Source organism: Schistocerca gregaria, chromosome 5 (genome assembly GCF_023897955.1).
Source record: "Schistocerca gregaria isolate iqSchGreg1 chromosome 5, iqSchGreg1.2, whole genome shotgun sequence".
NCBI lineage: Eukaryota > Metazoa > Arthropoda > Insecta > Orthoptera > Acrididae > Schistocerca > Schistocerca gregaria.
In genome coordinates this window covers 406,199,819-406,212,721 of record NC_064924.1, presented here as the reverse complement: position 1 = coordinate 406,212,721, position 12,903 = coordinate 406,199,819, and the positions used below count along the sequence as shown (strand labels likewise).

The 12,903-nt window shown below is 42.0% G+C and overlaps 1 protein-coding gene across 4 annotated transcripts in view; it reads right to left on the bottom strand.

The window, feature by feature from the left end:
• The window catches only part of LOC126272409 (forkhead box protein B2-like), a 637,167-nt gene extending 625,351 nt beyond the window's left edge, over nucleotides 1-11,816 (bottom strand). For 3 of the 4 annotated variants that reach the window (XM_049975241.1, XM_049975238.1, XM_049975237.1), the window contains exon 1: nucleotides 11,363-11,677. The gene's annotated coding sequence lies outside the window, so the exon portion shown is untranslated. Of the gene's footprint in view, nucleotides 1-11,362; nucleotides 11,678-11,792 lie in introns of those variants that run through there. The other variant, XM_049975239.1, reaches the window with a different exon arrangement.
• Between the last annotated feature and the right edge of the window lie 1,087 nt (nucleotides 11,817-12,903).

Here is a 12,903-nt window from a genome sequence, read left to right as displayed (position 1 = left end):
AAATTTTTTTTTATAGATTACTTGGATCTTACGCTACTGGGATGTACTAACCACCGATGCAAAAAATTATTGTTATCATTATTACGTATAGTAAAATATTTGGTGCATTTTGTTGTTACTCTTATTAAAATAGCAGTATAGCAGTCGTTTGTGGTACGCTAAATATCGGCGTGATTGTACTGCAGTTTATACTATTTATAATGTTATTAAAATAGCAGTCATTTGTGGTACGTTAAATATCAGCGTGACTGCGCTGCAATTTATACTTGTGTGCGAGGGGGGCGGGGGGAGCGTCGGAAGGGAGGAAAATAAAGACTTTAACAATCAATTACCTCCACCCAGGTTCGAACACTGGATTCAAATCACTCAGAGACACACACTCATATACAGCAAATTAATTTTTCTCTGGGACGGTGCACAGCATTGTCCTGGAAATAAATTAAAAATATTTACGATCCGGCGGTTTTGACTATGGAGAATTTCCTTGGTTGTAAGGCAATTACCGGAATCTGTAATCCCTTATCGTTTATTCCCAACTGGGAACCCCGCTGCTGCACTAACCAGCCCGTCCCGTATTTGGCCAGATCTCTGCCACGCCGCTCTAAGAATTGGAGCAAAGAATAAATGGAAAAAAGGCAAGAGCCACCCAACTCTGGAAGAGCCACACTTTGGAAACCAGGTGCACTAACTACATATCGATCAAGTTATCGGTTTCATACTTCGACAGACATAAACGGCTAAACATCCAAATATACAAACGTATTTCCCAGACACAGGAAGAATGACCAATTGTTGTCTGCTCAGACGAATGCAGAACCATCACTAAAAGCGGTTACATCCATAAAATATTTAGGAGTATGGGTACAGAGTAATTTAAAGTGGAACGACTACGTAAAACTGTCAGCAGGTAAGACAGATGCCAGACTGAGTTTCATTAGAAGAATCCTCAGAAACTGCTGTTCACTCACAAAGGTGATACCTTATAACACCCTCGTTCTATGAACGTATTTGAACATTACTCGTCAGTCCCTGCCAGATAAGATCGATGAACGAAAGACAGATAATCCAAAGAAGAGCTCCAAAGAAGAGCAGCACGTTTCGTCACAGATTCGCTTAGTACGCGCGAAAGCGTCACGTTTGGAGTTGCTCAGCTAACTACAGTGGCAGTCTCTCCAAGAGAGGCGTTCTGTGTCACGGTGTGGTTTAATGCTGTAATTCAGAGAACGTAAGTGCACAGAAGATTCAACCAATAAGTTATATTGCTTCATCCTTAGTATATCTCTTGATAAGACAATGAACTTACAAAGATTCGACTTCACGCGGACGCTTAGCAACAGTCATTCTTCCAAAGAACCGTTCTCGACTCGAAAAGGAAAAGGACAAAGTAACAGTGGCAAACAGAGTACTCTCTCCTACACACACTACAAGGTGGCCTGCGAAGTGTAAATATAGAAGTAGATGTAGCTAGTACGCTTAAAAATTTGTGACTAGGAAAGCTTTATTGCACCAATAAATTTAAAATGCTAAAATTCTCCAGTTCCAAACGTTATTAGCTATTCTTAGTTGTAATCCAAATGCCGGAAATAGAAATCACCTTCCGCATATTCTCAGTTTGAAGTCCCATTGACCATTCCTAAATCGCTGGAACAGGTAGCACACGCTTCAGTTTTAAGGAATGAGCAGTGCATCTCATATAAGTTTTTATGCAGTGCTGCGGTCATGAATCCTCTAGAAAAAAATCCTCATTCACTGCATTTGCTGGCTTTACTGTGAGTATTCCTAATAAAACTGAGTTGTTACATTTCGCGCGTTCTCAATGGGTATCTTGAAATACGTGACATACCTGTCGTACTTAATTTGTAAGAAATATTGCCGAATGAATTTTCCCCGTCTATCTGAAAAGTATATCTACGCTTAGACTTGGTTTTATTTAACCCCAGCCATTTTAAAAGACGAAGACGAATTTATTGCAGAATTTACAGCCAGAAATCCAATGGTGGACCCGTGTAGAGGAATATTAGTACCTCTGCTACACAAGGTTTGAGTCACTGAACTGTATATTTACAACACTTCGCAAAAAAGCCCATGCTTATACTTCTTCTACTTCCTTCCGATAACTCCAAAACTTTTCTTATTATCGCCATTGAACCACAGCCGTCTGCAATGTTCAGCTATTGGTAGCGTTGATATACTCGCCTCTAGTGGCAGTGATGCCAAATAATGCACTATATAACAATATTTGGACCTGATTTACGTAACTGTCTGTAGAGACCTAATGAAGTATGGCCTATGTTCACGAAGAGCCCAGCACACCGACAAAAGAACCAAGCCAAAATCGTGATTTTATATACAGGAGGAAGCACGAAAGCGCCGTAACATACACGACGCGTTAATTTGCACTGGGTGGGGGGGGGGGGGATAATATATATTAACAACACTTGCTGTGCTGGTATAAAAAAAATTACTGAATTAAAATCTGTTGACATGATGAGTTTCAAATTGAGAAATTTGCCATTTATTTCGAGTATACTAATTTTGACATGAACTCCTATTGATTGGCGTGTTCAAAAAATAAGCAAAGAAATATTTATGTCCTACAAAAATAAACAACAATCTTCAATGAAAAGATGAACCAAAAAATTACCGATGTTAAGTCATTCGCTGTTGAAGTGTGTAGGTCGCACGACGGCGTGAGCCACGGTCAAAAGACGTCCCTTTAAAATCCCGGGTCCGGACACATTTTGAAACGTCCCCTTTGAACAATTATACATGACTGTGCCTAAACTGACACACAACAATTTTAGCGCAACGCAATCTGACTTTCAAAAATCCCTACAAAAGAATGGCCCTGACTAACATTAACCTATACCTTTCGCAAATCACTTACCTCACCAAAAATCTTGGTTACTGGAACTACTGCAATACAGCGAGCGCCACTATTGCCAGCTAAATAAAAGATTCAAACTACTGAAGGCTCTTACTACTGACAGGCATAGCAAATGAAAGATTTTGATAGGGAACAAACAATGTATGTACCTTAATAGTGTTCAAAAATCATAATATATATAGCAGTTCATGACACCCAGTCTTACAAATTTCAAAACTCCGCCATCTCTCACCTCACTTCCACCACTGCTGGCGGCTCGCTTCCAACAGCGCAACGCTACGCGCTGTTCACATCCACCTGCCCAACACTACAATGGCAGACAACAATGCAAACTAGCCACAGACTGCACACAGCACAGCCAGTGATTTTCATACAGAGCGCTACGTGGCGTTACCAATAAGAAAACCTAAACAGCCTATTTTTTTTTAGCTGTAGTAGTAACGGTAGATAACTCCTGGCGGTTGTCCATTCGAAGTTGTTAAGATCGGTTTTTGCTACTGAATGGGAGAACCAGACTACGAGCCAACTCTTGCTTTCCTGTCATCACTACCAGCAACACAAACAACACTCGCTACCACAGAATAGAAATACCAATCACTACCATGTACTCAGACGTCTCGTACTTACAATGTATCTTCATCCAGATGTGTCTTCATCTTTTCAACAATGATTTGAAAAGTAAGAACGTCCTCCAGTTCGTCGGCTTAGTCTATTAATCTTTCAGATTAAATAAAGGCTTCTTATACACTTGTCAATAGTCTGTCATTGGCCTGGTGTGTAGGTTGCGCCCCGTGGAAGCGATGAAATGAGGTCGTTTGCTAATGGAGAAAGGAAGGGCACACGCGAGCCAAAAATTTAAAAACTTTGCAAGTAAGGAGGTGGGCGCTATATTGTGAATGGGGGTAAAGCTGTTATTAAGCCGAAGGTTGATTCCAACACCGTCGTGCTTTACTTAACATGATGCTACCGTAGTTGCCTTCCTTCGATCTTTGAATTTCTTTACCGAGCCAATTATGGAGAGACCTGCAAAGATGATTCCATACCAGGATATTCTCCCGTCTTCTGCCAGCCGCAAAATAAAACCTGACTGAATAATAACGAGCTTATACCCCCTTAATGCAAACGGGGAACGGTTCTGCATTTCTCACCGACGAACTACACGCACAATCTCGGCTTCAGAAGAAATTTCGAAATTTGGCTACAGCCGACAAAAACAATGTAATAAACTGAAGGTGTGTTTCAAGCAGGTCGTCCCACACAGCTCGTATATATACGAAAAAAATCAAATTTAAGGACAACCAGAAACTGACGAAGAAATAAACCTCTATTAACTAGGAATTTAGACCAACAAATCATAACTAAGTAACAGTATGACTTTATTTTTACTATAGCGTTAAAACACATAATAAAAACCATCTTGCTTCATCGGAACTGTCGTCAACAGTATCAGTTTCAGGAACAAGATGGTTTTTATTTTTTTCACACCACAGTTAGACTGCGTCTTTTACGTGACTATCAGTTTGGCTTCAGGAAAGGCAAAGACATAGAGAAACAGATCTAACGTTGCAGTTATTAAAGGAAACAAGACACCCTCATACGTCTTTTCATACAGAAAAGCAGATCGATTATGTAAAAGGTGCAATATGTTCTAAACGCTGAGGAAAATAAGTGTAAAGCTGTAGGGAGGGACGGTAATATATACTATGTACAAAATGCAATGGTAGGAACTGATCGTAAAGAACGAAGTGCTCGAATTAGTAAGGGTGTAATACAGGAATGTTGTCTTTTCCACTGCTTTTTATACATCGAAGAAGCAATTACAAAACTAAAATAAAGTTTCAGGGGTGAGATTAAAAATTCGGGGTGAAAGGACATCGGTGAGAAGATTAATTGATGACATTACTATTCTCACAGAAAAGTGAAAAAGAATTACAGGACCTGTTGAATGGAATTAACAGGCTATCAAACACTTACTATCAATGAGAGTAAATCCGGAAGCAATTAGTCGGAGCGGAAATGAGGTAAGCGAAAAAATATCAAAACTGAGGACGAAGAAGTAGATGAAGTGAGGAATTGTGCTACCTTATAAAGAAAATAAAACCTAACGGGTGAAGCAAGGAGGACACAAAAAGCAACCTAGCACAGACGAGGACGGTATTTCTTTCCAGCACCAAATGTCGGCCTTAATTTGAGAAATAAATTTCTAAAAGTGTACGCTTGGAGCACAGCGTCGTATAGTAACGAATCACAGTGTGGGAAACCGTAACAGAAGAGAATCGAAGCATTTCAAATGTGGTGCTCGAGAAGAATGTTTAAAATTTGATGGACTGATAACACAAGATATTAGGAAGTTCTTCGCAGAATCAGCGATGAAAGGAACATACGGGAAACACTAACAAGAAGAAGGGGTATATAACAGGATCTGTGTTAAGATGGCAGGAAATAACTCCCAACGCTCTAGATAGAGCTGTAGAAGGTACAAATTGTAGGGGAAGACAGAGTTTGTAATATATCCAACAAATAATTCAGGGTGTTATGTCCAAGAGCTACTCTGAAATTAAAAACTTTGCAAGCATAGGAAGCCTGATGACCATGAAAAACTGAATGATACTATACAGAATGATGTAAATCATATTATGTTACCTAATGGTCAACTGATCGAAACTAGTGGTGAATAAAAGATTATTTAATTAGAAGGTCTTGGTGGTTCTGACACAGACAACCTCTCTTATTACCATGGTGCCTACGCGAGATGTACGATGAGCAAAAACAGTTCTACTGCTTCGTTCAAACTATGGTGCACCAACTTTGTCGCAAGGGTTCATTGCACCGAATATCACTGAGTTATCAAAACGTTCTTACGTGTTTCAACACATTTCTTGTCATGCATTCAAATAACTGATGATATTCACCTCAAAACTACGTTGGTTCTTTGTCACTGCAGTCCAGTAAGAAATTTTCTTAGCAAGTTGCATAGCACAATCCAGCTACCCGCACACTGAATTGTGCCCAGTAGCTGTCAGACCGCAGTGCGGTGGCGCGAGCAACAAAAAAAACCAAGCCGCAGTGTTACAAGGCACGCCGGCTGCCTGCCGCTCTGTAACGGAAATGTGTGGCGCGACGCGCGTACAACAGAAATCCTACGTTACCACGCCGTATGTTACCAGGTTTCACGCTCACAAAGGGACTGCGTGTACTCGTCACCACGGATCTCGTCCAGATTTATGGTATAGCTACGCAGGGCTCAGCCAGAAACGAAAGTGATAGAAGAGGGAGCTGCAGATGGCCCAAGCGGTTGGAAGAAATATCATTTTTGGCGCGGTTGGGGAGGAGGATGGCCTTTTACGTTAACGCAGCTTTCAGGCAGCGGTTGGTGCAGTGGAAAGAGCAGAGAACGGTAAGCTGATGGCCGTGGGGTCGAGTAGTATCTCCTCGGAAACGTCTTTAATTTTTTTAAATTTCAGTTTACGTTACTTACACTACAATTAAACCAAAATAGTGCTCGAAATAATGAATTTGTTAATATTTTCATGAAAACAGTGAAAAGGAAAGGCAAAAGAAAATGTGTTGGATGAGTAAGTTGTCAGTTATTTCAACAAAATCTGGGAACTTCCAACAACACTATACAGAAATCTTTTGACTGATATTATGAAGCCTCACGAGCAGGAGAACAAATGTCCTCTGTTGATTGATTCGTGAAGAGGATAAACAAATTCATGATTGTACAACGAGATTATTCAAGATGAAGAATTGTCATCATGGAGTACTGAAGATAGAAGAGAATCGTCTCTCCTCCCCCCCCCCCCCCCCTCCCGCCTCCCTCCAAAATATATTCGATAGTGTAAATCTACGGTAGCATGTTTATACGTAAAGGATTTTATCAAAAAATATAAAAACTGCCCTTATCGAGAGAGAGAAAGGTATCACATCCGCCGTCCGGGGTGGCCGAGCGGTTCTAGGCGCTACAGTCTGGAAACGCGCGACCGCTACGGTAGCAGGTTCGAATCCTGCCTCGGGCATGGAAGTGTGTGATGTCCTTAGGTTAGTTAGGTTTAAGTAGTTCTAAGTTCTAGGGGACTGATGACCTCAGAATTTAAGTCCCATAGTGCTCAGCGCCATTTGAATCACATCCCGAAGAGACTGCATCAAAATATATTTCGTTGCCAATATTTTCAGAAATTATGCGTTACTTGTGTTTTTCTGCCACACTGTGTGATTGTGAACTAAATTTGTTTTATATAGAAACCTTAAAACTACCAAGTATTTGTAAAAATAGAGCGGTTTTAACGTGTGTAAGATACCTGTCTTTACGATGAGCGCCACGCCAGCTCGTGTAAACATAACTGTAAAATGATAAACGTATATAATTTTATGTACAAAATTTTCTCTCCACCTTACAATCCCTTCTCGGAAATTCAACTGCAATCCCAAATTTCCGTTGACTTTTCCTTTTCATGCTGTTTATGAAAATATGAATAAGTACAATGTATTGAGCATTATTTGGGTTTATATGCAGCGCAAGTAACGCAAAAATTTCATACAAAGAAAGAATTCGCATAGAGGCTCGACCCAACGGCCCTCGGATTACAATTACGTAAGTCTACTCTTTTCGCTGTCTTCAACTGCTGCCTGGAAACTACGCAAACAGAAAGGTTCAAGCCTTGCTCGACCCGCACCAAAAATGATGTTTCTTCCTAAACGTCTGGTCGTTTGGAGCTGCACTTCTGTCAGTAAACCATAAATTTGGAGTACATAGGTGACGGCAGTAGGTGCGGTTTCCTCGTCAGACACATGCTTTTTTAATTGTCGATACCACTTGTGCACTTCTATACTGTAAGGTGGAGATAGAAGTTACCGTATCTGCAATGCTACTACCCGTACGGAAATTAAGTCCTGCTTGCTACCAACTCAGATTAATTCCGCGCCTTCCCCAAAATTGCCTTTATCTCCAGTAGCCAAACTACGCAATTAGGAACAACCGCTCACCGCTCAGCGCTATTCATAACTCAAATAATACTGAAGGAATGTACCATGGTCAGCTAAAAAGCACAATTACATTTTTATTACGCTACAAAATAGATACTGTTGTGAGGAAGGCGAACCAAAGACAGTTCGCAGGCCACTTAGAAGATGCTACAGATCTACTAAAGAGGCTGACTACACTACGCTTGTTCGTTCTCTTTGGAGTACTGCTGCACGATAATGGGATCCTTACAGGTCACGACTGACTGAGGAAATCGCAACAGTTAAAAGAAGGACAGCTGGTTTTGTACCATTGTGAAATAGGGGAGAGAGTGTCACGGATATGATACATTAAAACAAAGGCGTTTCTCGTTGCCTTAGACCTTTCCAAGAAATTTCAGCTGCCAACTTCCGCTTCTGAATGCGAAAATAGTTTTTTGACGCCTATCTCCGTAGGAAGAAAAAATCATTGTTATAAAATAAGAGTAATTAGAGCTTGGCCAGAAGGTTTTAAATGTTGGTTCCTCCCGCGTGTTATTCAAAGTGGAACGGTACAGCAATAGTCTAAAGTGGTTCGATGTACATTCTACCAAGCACTTAGGTGTGGAGTCCAGGGCAGTCATGTAGATGAAGAGATGGAGAAATTTAAAAAACAAAATTATTCTCTTACGTACCCTGACGAAAGCACAACGAAAAAGAGTTTGAAGAAAATAAAGTCTGTAGTGAGTAATTCAATTGCATGTACTTTCATTCAGAAGATATTTTAAGCTAACGATAACATTTAACCTCTGTACGAAAGCCACTTCATTAAGTTCATAACGTTAATCTCACCAATTTCTCCAGTGCGCAACGTTGTTCTGGACGTATCTTACTTTGCTTGTCCGTTTTTGGTATAGAACTAGAACCGATACCATTTTGCCAAATGTAAGAGTATCGTTCGTACTCTTCCCTCAATTACAAAATTGTAAATGTCACGGTGAGCCGACTTAAACGAAGAGTAAAAATTACCATGAAAACTCTCGCACATATCTTTCGTTATCCAAAGTGCAGAGTAGCTTACTCGACTGCCCAAGAGTATATAGACGCTCTTCTGCACGAAAGGGAGATTAGTGGACCTTCCCACGGTCCGTTCTGCTGCGTCAGTGTCTGCCCGTTTCCACATTTTAATATAACTTCAAACGCCCATCTAGCTGTACTTTGTCTAGACTGCACAATACGCCTATCTCGAATGTTTGCGTCTATAGGCAGTGCAGCAACGCAAACTTTCATAATGAGCGGGACAAAACTAAAATCGATAAACGTGACCATTAAAGCCACATTAATACGGTTCAAATCGCTCTAAGCACTATGGGACTGAACATCTGAGGTCATCAGTCCCCTAGAATTAGAACTACTTAAACCTAAGTAACCTAAGGACATCAGACACATCCATGCCCGAGGCAGGATTCGAACCTCCGACCGTAACAGCAGCGCGGTTTCGGACTGAAGCCATTAATACGAACAGTAAAAAATGCAATCTGAGCATCGTGATGGTACTTGCTTAACAGAGACGTCAAAAACAGATCCGTTTTTGTGGAGATGGTCACATTTCAACATAAGTAGAAAAGACAGGCTACATACTATTCGAAGAAGGAAAAATTTGTTTGAAATGGCTCTCATAACGCAGATTACGCAGTTGGACGGTTATCCAGATAGAATATTGACGTGCTACGATTAAGCGTGTCTTGCATTAACATCCGAAGAAGAGGCAATAACTGTGCGCTGACAACAACCACAGTAAAAACGTTTACTTAGAGGAAGTGGGGATTGAATCAGAGACTTTACTCTCAGGGACATTCGCCTTATAAACATCTCTAGTCAGAAACGGCACGGTTTTTTTCTCAAACTAACAGTGTTACTTAGACAACGCAGTTACATAAAACGAAGAAAACTAATATAAACATGTTTGCTAGCCCACTACTAGAAGATCAAATCTCAGTTTCTTAACGCAGCTGTTCGCCATACCACGAACACAGAATTCGTTCTATACACCTTTAGAGTTGAGAGTGGTCTAACACTTTTTGGTATCAAAACATCCTATTGTAACTTTGCTCTCTTTCAGCTGCAGAGAGAAATATTGAAAGAGAATTACTGTGGCTTCACACGTTCGCAGAGGGGCCTTTCTAGAAGAAATTTTCATAATCACTCGTTTAACATCTTTTAAACATACTTCCATGATTCCGATATCTTCCTTCTCCTCTCATATATCATAACAAATGTGCGTACGTTTTCTAATGTAAAGGCGTCACGGTGTAAGTTCTACGATTCCTTTTGAATATGTGTAGCAACAGCTAATGAGACACTTACTTTTCCGGCTTGTGTCATTCCAATTAAAATATTTTAGTAGTAGTTCCATACAAGCAAGAGTTTATCGTCAGATAATAACGTATTATGTAGGAAATTAAGATCCACCGAATAGCTCAATTCTTTCTTTGAACTTCATTCGCAGACGAGGTTCGGAAACTTACATTCCCATTATTAACGCTGATAGAGTAAATATCCTGATGCACTCCCACGTGATGGTTGCTTGGATCGGATCCATAGCAGTATAATTCACTTAGTAGGGGATGAATGATCAGCGAAAGCCTACAATTTTTCTTTGAGCTTTTCTTCCCGTGAAAAATTGTATTATGTAGCTGCGGAACAAGTGCAAACATCGATCACGAGAAAATGCATCAACATAATTAAGCGGCGAACTTCGTTTCAGATTTTGACAATATTATCTGCCCGTGTGTTGTTTTGTAAGGTAAAACAATCGAACAACTGCAGTTTACACGTGCATATTTCCATACAGGCAATCCAACGAAGGCAATAAATGACTATTACTTCATATTCACTTGCGTCCATCGCACTACAATATTTTGGAAATGACAACGTATTGCACCTGGACTGTTATTGTACGCATTTATTTATAATGGCGATTTCGGCCTATTGTGTCAGTATCAAATGACAGCTCACCAAGACGAGTGTCAACGCACAGTGATTCCTTAAGAGGACACTGCCATCGTATCAACCATGTTCACGTACTTCATTAGCGTGGTAAGGGACGAGTGTTCGTAATTTTGCTCGAAAATCAAGACGCGGATTCGACAAGAATGATAACGTGAAGTGTTACATTCTTTTGTATAAATGATGCAGAGTACTGATTTATTATGTATAGTGAATAGATAAATTTTATTAACACGAAGGTAGGGTCGTCTTAAAAACAACGATTATGCGTTGACGCAGTTCATAGTGAGTTGACACTTCATAGTGGCATAATAATCTCAAATAGCGATTGTGAATAAATGCATCTAATAACAGTCCAAGCCGAAAATATTGTCGTTTCTAAAATAAATTACTTAGAGGCCGACCAACAAGCAGATAAAAATAATTTCTCGTACTGCAAGAGATTCATAATAGCACATTAGCTTCAAGTTAACTACTTATCAAGATATGTCGTGCTGTTCAGCACAGCGCATAAACAAGATTTACCGATAAATCTAGAGCGTCCTCTCCTTGCCCTCGGAAGTCGACACGATGGCTAATGACAACTATTCCCAACGTTTAGTTCTCCAAGTGTGAGCTCTTCCAACGCTCCGGAACTACTTCACAAACGAGAAACGTACACAAAGGCAAAAAAACAACACTTTCGAAAACAATTTTCACGGCCCGGAGCGTCTGTAAATTGAGCGGCGGTAATCAGTGCTGCCTATCTCGGCAGGCGTCAGAGAGAGGACGGCTTCGCGAGCGAAAACGCGCCGAGCACTGGCGGCGATAGCGGTCGCGTGCCGGACTGTCACTGCCGGGTCAGATAATATCGGCGCAGCGGCCGCCGCCTAGAAACAAAAGCATTTCAGCGGGGATTGAAAGCGCGCGTCTTCTGGGCGGGGCGAGGGGTGCTCCAGCGGCTAGGTCTCCTCACCTCTCGAGCCGGCACGCGGCAACGGCCAGGAGGGCCGAGTTGGACTGCGTGCCCGCCGCGGGCGCTGTCGTCGCCCGCCACCGGTTCGCGACGGGAGGGGATGGGCGGGGCCCGCTCTGCACCGCGATTGGTCGGTGGGCGGTAACCGGACCGCCATTTTGTTCCACAGAGCGCAGCCGGCTGGACCGCTGCATCGGACGCGCTCGGCCGGCTTCGGCCGGACAGGCCGTCGGTCACCCGCCTTTTGTCGCCCAACGCCGCGCCGGTAATTGGGATTCAGGGCGTCGGCGGCAGTGCGAGGACGTGCGCGGCGGCGCCGTCTGATGTGCCGGCACAAGAGATGAGCTCATTTGTCCGGCCCTAAGGGGAAGGCGCTTTAATCAGGCAATAAATTATACACGCAGCAACTGCTCCCCGATTGAACGCCGTAGTTCGTCAACGCTGCTGTCACTACGTCTTCCATAATCTGTCACATATACGCGGACACGCGTTTTCTTGCAAACAAAAATGTTGGAGCTAATTGCCATACAGGGTATTCCAAATTTCCTGTTACAAACTTCTAGGACTTGCAGAGGGGAGTAAGTAGATAATATTTTGAATTGGAACCCATGTCCGCAAACGCACCGTTTCCGTACTACAACGTGTTTGCAACGCGGCCATTTTTACAAGTAGTTGAATAATCGCGACCCAGTACGTCATTTGTTCTGCAATTCCACCTATTATTGCCAAAGAAATTTCTCGTGTACTCGTTGACGGGTTGTCTTCAACGTGGTGTGGTATGGTCGCTTCCAATTCAGGCGTGTGGAGTCTCTTCGGACCACCACGCCTGCTGACGGTGAAGGTACCACTTTTTCGAAGGCGTTATGGAGATACAAACGAGGAGCAGCTCTCACATTACCGCGAGATTCGGAATTCAGACGGATTATGTCGACGTATTCTGCAGACGGATACTCAGTCATGTTCCTTCAACACTCACAGACACGTGAATAAGGCTCCAACCAGGTCACAGAGATAGGATCAGCCGATTTTACGTAACCACTTCCCATCATGACTACACAACTGCATACGTCACTAGCAAACGGTTGTAACACGGAATCGGTACGTTTCCGAA